Source organism: Erpetoichthys calabaricus, chromosome 7 (assembly GCF_900747795.2).
Source record: "Erpetoichthys calabaricus chromosome 7, fErpCal1.3, whole genome shotgun sequence".
Taxonomy (NCBI): Eukaryota; Metazoa; Chordata; class Cladistia; order Polypteriformes; family Polypteridae; genus Erpetoichthys; species Erpetoichthys calabaricus.
The window spans coordinates 163666253-163674028 of record NC_041400.2 but is presented as its reverse complement, the minus strand read 5'-3'; positions in this window follow the sequence as shown (position 1 = coordinate 163674028).

The following is a 7776-nucleotide window of genomic DNA, read 5'->3' as shown; positions in this document are numbered from 1 at the left end:
AATATTAATAAATAAATTAATATTATTAATAAAAACGTATTACTATGAGGCAACACCATTAATCATTGTATAATCATTGCTGCCCATGTAGTAATTGTAAAGGTCAAATGTGAAAATGGATTGCTTTTGATGTTGTCCCTAGATTATTGACATGAATGAACTGTTTAGCTAAAATAACTTTCTTAACCCTTTTAACACCTTTATGGAACGAGTTACACACTACCAGACTTGCCTCACTTCCTAACCCATCTGTCATACTTTTCCCCAGGCTCTTTGAATTGACCCAGTGCCAGAGTCCAAATATGAAGCTCGCCAGCGGCCACACAGCAAGTCCGATGGGTTTTACAATTGGATAGATGCATCCAAAGATTGGTGTTTATTTATGGTTGCCTTGCCCCCCAGTTTTAGGGGGGAATTACAGCATGGGAGAGAAAAATAGGGTGAAGTGTTTCTTGGAGGAAATATAGGGGGATTCCTTAAACAAGTTTTTTTTTCATTAATGTGAATTACCTTCCTATGGAAATAGACTTCCATACCTTCCACATTTTCCCCATATTCAAATGCTTGATAAAACCTGCAGGTGACTACTTAATATGCCATAGCTCCAGCCACTCATCTCAAAGCTTGTGTATGATTGGTTAGGCATCAAAGTGGTCTGGGATGGACAGGCCACAGCCAGGGTTGCCAGATGTGAGGTTTTTTTTTTGCCTAATTGGCAACATTTTTGAAAGTGCTGATGCCACCCAAACCCCCAACTCCACCGGTCTTGTCATGTGTTCAAAACATCAAGTGGGACCCACCAGTGTGACAAGTTATGTATCTATGGTATCAAAAGTTCAAGGGTAATATTGTGTATTACAGCCCACACAGACAATATGCCATTCATTGGGCACCTTTAGGTGGGCTTTGAGTTGTCCTTGAGCTGAGGATTCTGGCAGGGCATGGCAACTCTGGCCACAGTCATACTTACTATGTTTAGTTTTTAAAACTTTATTAACCAGAGTCAGAGTTCTGTCAGTCAGTCGGTCATTTTCCAACCCGCTATATCCTAACACAGGGTCACGGGGTCCAGGGGTGGCATTAGCTTGCAGAGTTCTGTAAAATTGTCAACTTAGATTTGTAAGATTCAACTTGAAGCTTTTGTGTACCTTTCAACACAACAGTCACCATGCATAATGACAACTTCCAGAGCATCAAGCTACAGACAGAGATTTAAAAATAAATGGAGTACAGGGAGTGTCTTTATGATTTAAACGATTACCTTTGCTTTTGTAGATTTTTTGTTTTTTAAATCAAACTGTGTCAACATATTATATTTTGGGATATACACTTTTTAGAGTTGTTCCATTTTAAGATGAAACCGTTCATAGCAGAGCACAGAACACTGACTGTGTTTACATGTTTAGATACACTAATCTGGATCTTCTGGAATACTGTCGTCTGTATCTGAAGCATCCTCTGCTTCTGAAACCTCTTCCTCTGTTCCACTGTCAGATTTGTAAATCAGGGTTAGGACTTTTTGGACTGTCAGTCTTTGTGAACCCATGTTCATAATGTCTATGAAGGTTTCCTATTCATCCAATAAACTCCTTTAGTTACAAAATCATAGCCCACTGATAATTGCTCTGCAGTGGATAAGCCACTGCCACTGGTGAGAATTGTACATGGGGTCTGGATCATCTAAAAAGAAGTGTGAATTGTTTTGATGGTTAAGGGTATATTGAACTAGCTGTACCCCTCGACTCTGCCCACGTAGTAGTGAAGCAGGACAAACCTTAAAAATCAATTAAAAAAATGTAATTCTGGCTAAGCAGAAGGTAGGTATGCTCTAACGTCAAACGTTGCCACTGTATCTGATCGTGTTCAGCTCTAACTGGAGAGCATCCTCCACTTGAGGAGTAAAGCACATGGCCGTGATATCTCTGCCAATCAGCAGCTACCCTCTACAACACACATAGCTGTGATCTCTCTCTCAAAAACATCAAACGTTACTCCATAACAATCTCTAGATGATAATGTCTATTGAAAAAACAGGTATCGCTAGCTAAGTGGAGGCAAGGCACACTCCAACATGTGGTGAGAGGTAGACTGACTCACATGGAGGCTGGCGCATGAATGAGGAAGTCCTCACCCCTCGGACCGCTGAGTGTCTCTCGGATTTGTGCAAATAAATCGGTACTGCAAGCGAACTACAACCCCAATTCCAATTAAGTTGGGACGTTGTGTAAAACGTATATAAAAACAGAATACAATGATTTGCAAATCCTTTTCAACCTATATTCAATTGAATACACTACAAAGACAAGATATCGAATGTTCAAACTGATAAACTTTATTGTTGTTTTGCAAATCTTCACTCATTTTGAATTTGATGCCTGCAACACGTTCCAAAAAAGCTGGGACAGGGGCACGTTTACCACTGTGTTATATCACCTTTCCTTTTAAACAACACTCAATAAGCATTTGGGAACTGAGAACACTAATTGTTGAAGCTGTGGAGGTGGAATTCTTTCCCATTCTTGCTTGATGTACAACTTCAGTTGCTCAACAGTCCGTGGTCTCCATTGTCATATTTTGCACTTCATAATGCACCACACATTTTCAATGGCAGACAGGTCTGGACTGCAGGCAGGCCAGTCTAGTACCCGCGCTCTTTTACTACGAAGCCACGCTGTTGTAACACATGGAGAATGTGGCTTCGCATTGTCCTGCTGAAATAAGCAGGGACGTCCCTGAAAAAGACTGCTTGGATGGCAGCATATGTTGCTCCAAAACCTGTATGTACCTTTTAGCATTAATGGTGCCTTCACAGATGTGCAAGTTACCCATGCCATGGGCACTAACACACCCCCATACCATCACAGATGCCGGCTTTTGAACGTTGCGCTGGCCCGGAGGACATGACGTCCATGATTTCCAAAAACAATTTGAAATGTGGACTCGTCAGACCACAGCACACTTTTCCACTTTGCGTTAGTCCATCTCAGATGAGCTCGGGCCCAGGGAAGCCGGCAGCGTTTCTGGGTGTTGTTGATATACTGTATGGCTTTCGCTTTGCATGGTAAAGTTTTAACTTGCACTTGTAGATGTAGTGACAAACTGTGTTAACTGACAATGGTTTTCTGAAGTATTCCTGAGCCCACGTGGTAATATCCTTTACAGAATGATGTCGGTTTTTAATGCAGTGCCGCCTGAGGGATCGAAAGTCATGGGCATCTCTGCCGCTTACGTGCAGAGATTTATCCAGATTCTCTGAATCTTTTGATGGTATTATGGACAGTAGATGATGAAATCCCTAGATTCCTTGTAATTGTACGTTGAGAAATGCTGTTCTTAAACTGCTGGACTATTTGCCCACGCAGTTGTTCACAAAGTGGTGAACCTCGCCCCATCCTTGCTTGTGAACGACTGAGACTTATGGGGATGCTCCTTTTGTACCCAATCATGACAAACACCTGTTTCCAATTAACCTTTTCACCTGTGGAATGTTCATAACAGGTGTTTTTTGAACATTCCTCAACTTTCCCATTCTTTTGCTTCCCCTGACCCAGCTTTTTTGGAACGTGTTGCAGGCATCAAATTCAAAATGAGTGAAGATTTGCAAAACAACAATAAAGTTTATCAGTTTGAACATTCGATATCTTGTCTTTGTAGTGTATTCAATTGAATATATGTTGAAAAGGATTTGCAAATCATTGTATTCTGTTTTTATTTACGTTTTACACAACGTCCCAACTTCATTGGAATTGGGGTTGTATGATACGTTGAGCAATGAGAGAAGTTGCAAAATCAACCAGAATGTTCAAACAAATTATAGAAGAAAGCTGATCTGAATCTGTTAAGTAATTCTCATGTGAAAAGCGGAGAGACATACAGACAGACAGACGTTGGATTTTATTATACTGTATACTGTAGACTGCGGTGGGTTGGCACCCTGCCCGGGATTGGTTCCTGTCTTGTGCCCTGTGTTGGCTGGGATTGGCTCCGGCAGACCCCCGTGACCCTGTGTTCGGATTCAGCGGGTTAGAAAATGGATGGATGGATGTATACTGTAGAGGTATAGATGTATTGTATTTTAAGGAAAGGTGGTGACTTTAGTGCACATCTCGCATCTCTAAACCGATGGAGTGGATTACGTCACCACCTGCCTGCCACATATAACGCAGCCTAATCAGCCGTTCCCCTGCTCATCAAAAATAATGTACATTTCTCTTCACATGAATCAGAGGAGCACATAACACCCTGAACAGCCCAGGCAGATCTTTCTGTTTTGGGTCTGGGCTCCTTTTTCTGTACCTTAAACTATCCGAGTCAAAGTGACCCACAACATCATCTTTGTTTAAAACTCTGTACAGATTTCCTTTGGCGCTTTAGGGTGACCACACTATGCATATAAAAATATGGCCCGACAGGATGAAAGGTCAAGCAATATGAGGGGGAAAAATTGACTGGTACCCATATTTTAGACAACTCATAAATAGAAATGGTTCAAATTGACCCATGACAGTATAGGAGGACTAATAAAAAATACAGTACATTAAATATTATGCCTCAGCTGTGCAGTTAAATTTTAAATGTAATTCTGCTGCCCTCTAGTGTCATTTTACCATTTTGAAAAAAAGCAAATCCATCAGCCCTTTATGCAAGCTGGCTTATTTAACTTCAGGACACGGGGAGCCTAAGCAGAATGTTTCAATCGGGTAAAATCAAAACCTGTGGATGGAGACACACGTAAGCCTGGTCACCCCAGAGCTCTGCTTTACGTGGTTATTGAGCTGGGTGTCCTATTCCTGTCTGTGGGAATTCCACCTGTTCTCCATAGCTGAAATACGGAATTGTGAAAATTGCTGCTTTCTCCATATATGAAATATGGAGGAGGTATAAATAAAATATGAAGCAAAATAAATGTAATAATAATAAAAAGACTAGAAATTACATAATCTTTATATTAGTCGCATTCTGTTATGTAACAAGACCTTCACAAAGGCTTTGTTTGGTGTTAATAACACTTGATAAGCATCAGTAAAGTGGCAGGGTGGCATATTAAGAGCTTGGCATAGGCTGGTAAAGTTACTTGTCAATATGAGAGCTTCATTTGGTATTTTTAAGCACAATTATCTATCTGCTCTATGACGCTTATTCCCCTGCGGACAAATAAAGTGGTATCTGTCTATCAGTCCCAAGCCCATTAACTCTACGATGGTAGCACTGGGTTCAAGGCAGGAAGAAATATTGGACAATGTATCAGTCCGGGCGGCACGGTGGCGCAGTGGGTAGCGCTGCTGCCTCGCAGTTGGGAGACCTGGGGACCTGGGTTCGATTCCCGGGTCCTCCCTGCGTGGAGTTTGCATGTTCTCCCCGTGTCTGCGTGGGTTTCCTCCGGGCGCTCCGGTTTCCTCCCACAATCCAAAGACATGCAGGTTAGGTGGATTGGCGATTCTAAATTGGCCCTAGTGTGTGCTTGGTGTGTGGGTGTGTTTGTGTGTGTCCTGTGGTGGGTTGGCACCCTGCCCGGGATTGGTTCCCTGCCTTGTGCCCTGTGTTGGCTGGGATTGGCTCCAGCTGACCCCCGTGACCCTGTTTGGATTCAGCGGGTTGGAAAATGGATGGATGGATGGATGTATCAGTCCACACCTGCCACACTCACATCCGCTCATATGAGGCAGTTTTACAGTCACAAGTCATCCTAATCTAACACGAGCAAGGAAAGTGAGGTATAAAGAGAAAAAAACAACGTGGACAAAGGGAGAAGATGTAACGTCCATTCAGCCACTGGTCCAAACTGGGAGCTCAGTCTGGGCCTGTGTGGCTGTAAAGTAGTAGTGCTTCACACTGAGCCACCATGCCACACTGTTCATTATAGCACTACTCAAAGGGACTGAAGTGATCAGTGATTAGTGCTGCCACCTCACAGCCCCAGAGTCCACCCATCCGTCCATTATCCAACCCATTATATCCTAACTACAGGGTCACGGCGTCTGCTGGAGCCAATCCCAACCAACACAGGGCGCAAGGTAGGAAACAAACCCCGGGCAGGGTACCAGCCCACTGCACAGCCCCAGAGTCCTGGCTTTGAATCCCAGCCTAGTCATCATTATCTTTCTGGGGTTTATATGTTCTATTAATACCCACATGGGCAGTAAAATTCTAACGTGCATGTGCTAATCACTAATCAGCATGGAACATGTTACCCCTCTCCATCTTATTAGGTGAAGTAGCGACTTTAAACTGGCCTCCCACAAGCAGAGGTGTAGCTAGGGTTTTCAGCGCCCGGGGACAACTGAACATTTCGTGCCCCCTCCTGTTTGCCAAAATGCAATGTGGAAGGGTAAAAAAAAATTTAAAATGGCACCCCCTGGATGCTGCACCCGGGGACAGATGTCCCCCCCTTGCCCCCCCCTAGCTACACCACAAGTGTGCGCAGGTGGGTGTGCAAATGTGCCCTGCAATGGATGAGCACTTTCTTTAGGGTTGGTTAAAGCCCGGTAGTGCCAGAAAACTCTCCAGCACCCGAGTTTCTAAACAAGTTGGGCAATTTCCTAGAGCAACTTGAAGATGATCTCCTGGAATCTGCCTGCTTTGATGACTACCAGGTCACGGTAGCCTGATGTAAGATGAACAGATCCATATTACTAACCGAGAATAAACCGGATATGGACGCAGGTACACGGTGATGGGACCATGAGACATACTGTGCAGGCGCCTACAGCGCACGCCTCATAAACCGCAAGCGAAGTCTTATCCACCGCGAAAGAAGGAGTCACGGCCCAAAAACGAAAGAGCACAACTAACGTGAATGAGAAAAGAAGCAACAACGCGCCCATAGCTAACGACTAACGACACAGCCACACAAAAAAGAGGATTCTGCGCTGCACCCCAGAGTCAAACGGAAGAGGCTACGGAGGCCCCACAGGTCCACAAAGATAGTACGGAAGGCGCAGGAAAGTACGAAGCAACAACGCGCCACGAACTCTCCGTATTAAATGTATGGCATCCTCACACGTCCAAACCATATAGCATATGTGAATCACATTACAGTCACGATAATGGCTCCAAAACGATCCAGCTCATCTAACGGAGCTACAAAAGCGAGCCCGCATGGATAAAAACAATAGATGTAGGCGCCTACAACGCGTGTCTGAAACCGCGGAAGCAAAACTGTCTCGGCTCCAAAACCAAACAGCTCCACATGAACAAATGCAATGTACATAGACGCCTACAACGCGCGTCAGAAACTGCGGAAGCAAAGCAGGCACGGGTTCAAAACGAAAGACCACAACTGGCGGAGATACAAACACGAGCCCGCCTGGATATAATCAATGAACGCAGGCGCCTACAGCGCGCGTCTGAAATGCCGAAAGCAATGCAGGCACATATCGCATACATTCATCAATGTATTTCGGGTTACGCCAACAATAATCTCTTTCAAATCTATTTCGGGTTACCCAAGACCAGGGGTTGGCGAGCGAAGCGAGCAAGGGGCAGAGCCCCCTAGTATTAATATAAATGACTCAGTTGCAAAAGACTATGGAAATGGCATGGAATTCAACAATTACTGCAGCATGCGTAGTGGTGCGGCTCTGTGGTAGGGATCTGCACTGGTAATCGGAAGGTTGCCGGTTCAAATACCATAAATGCCAGAAGTGACTCTACTCTGTTAGGCCCCCCTGAGCAAGGCCCTTAAACTGCAATTGCTTCATCCTGAGGTATGACGTTAATCTGCATCCCGCCAACCTACAGGGAAAAACTTGGGGGGAGGAAGGGGGTTGGTGGCAC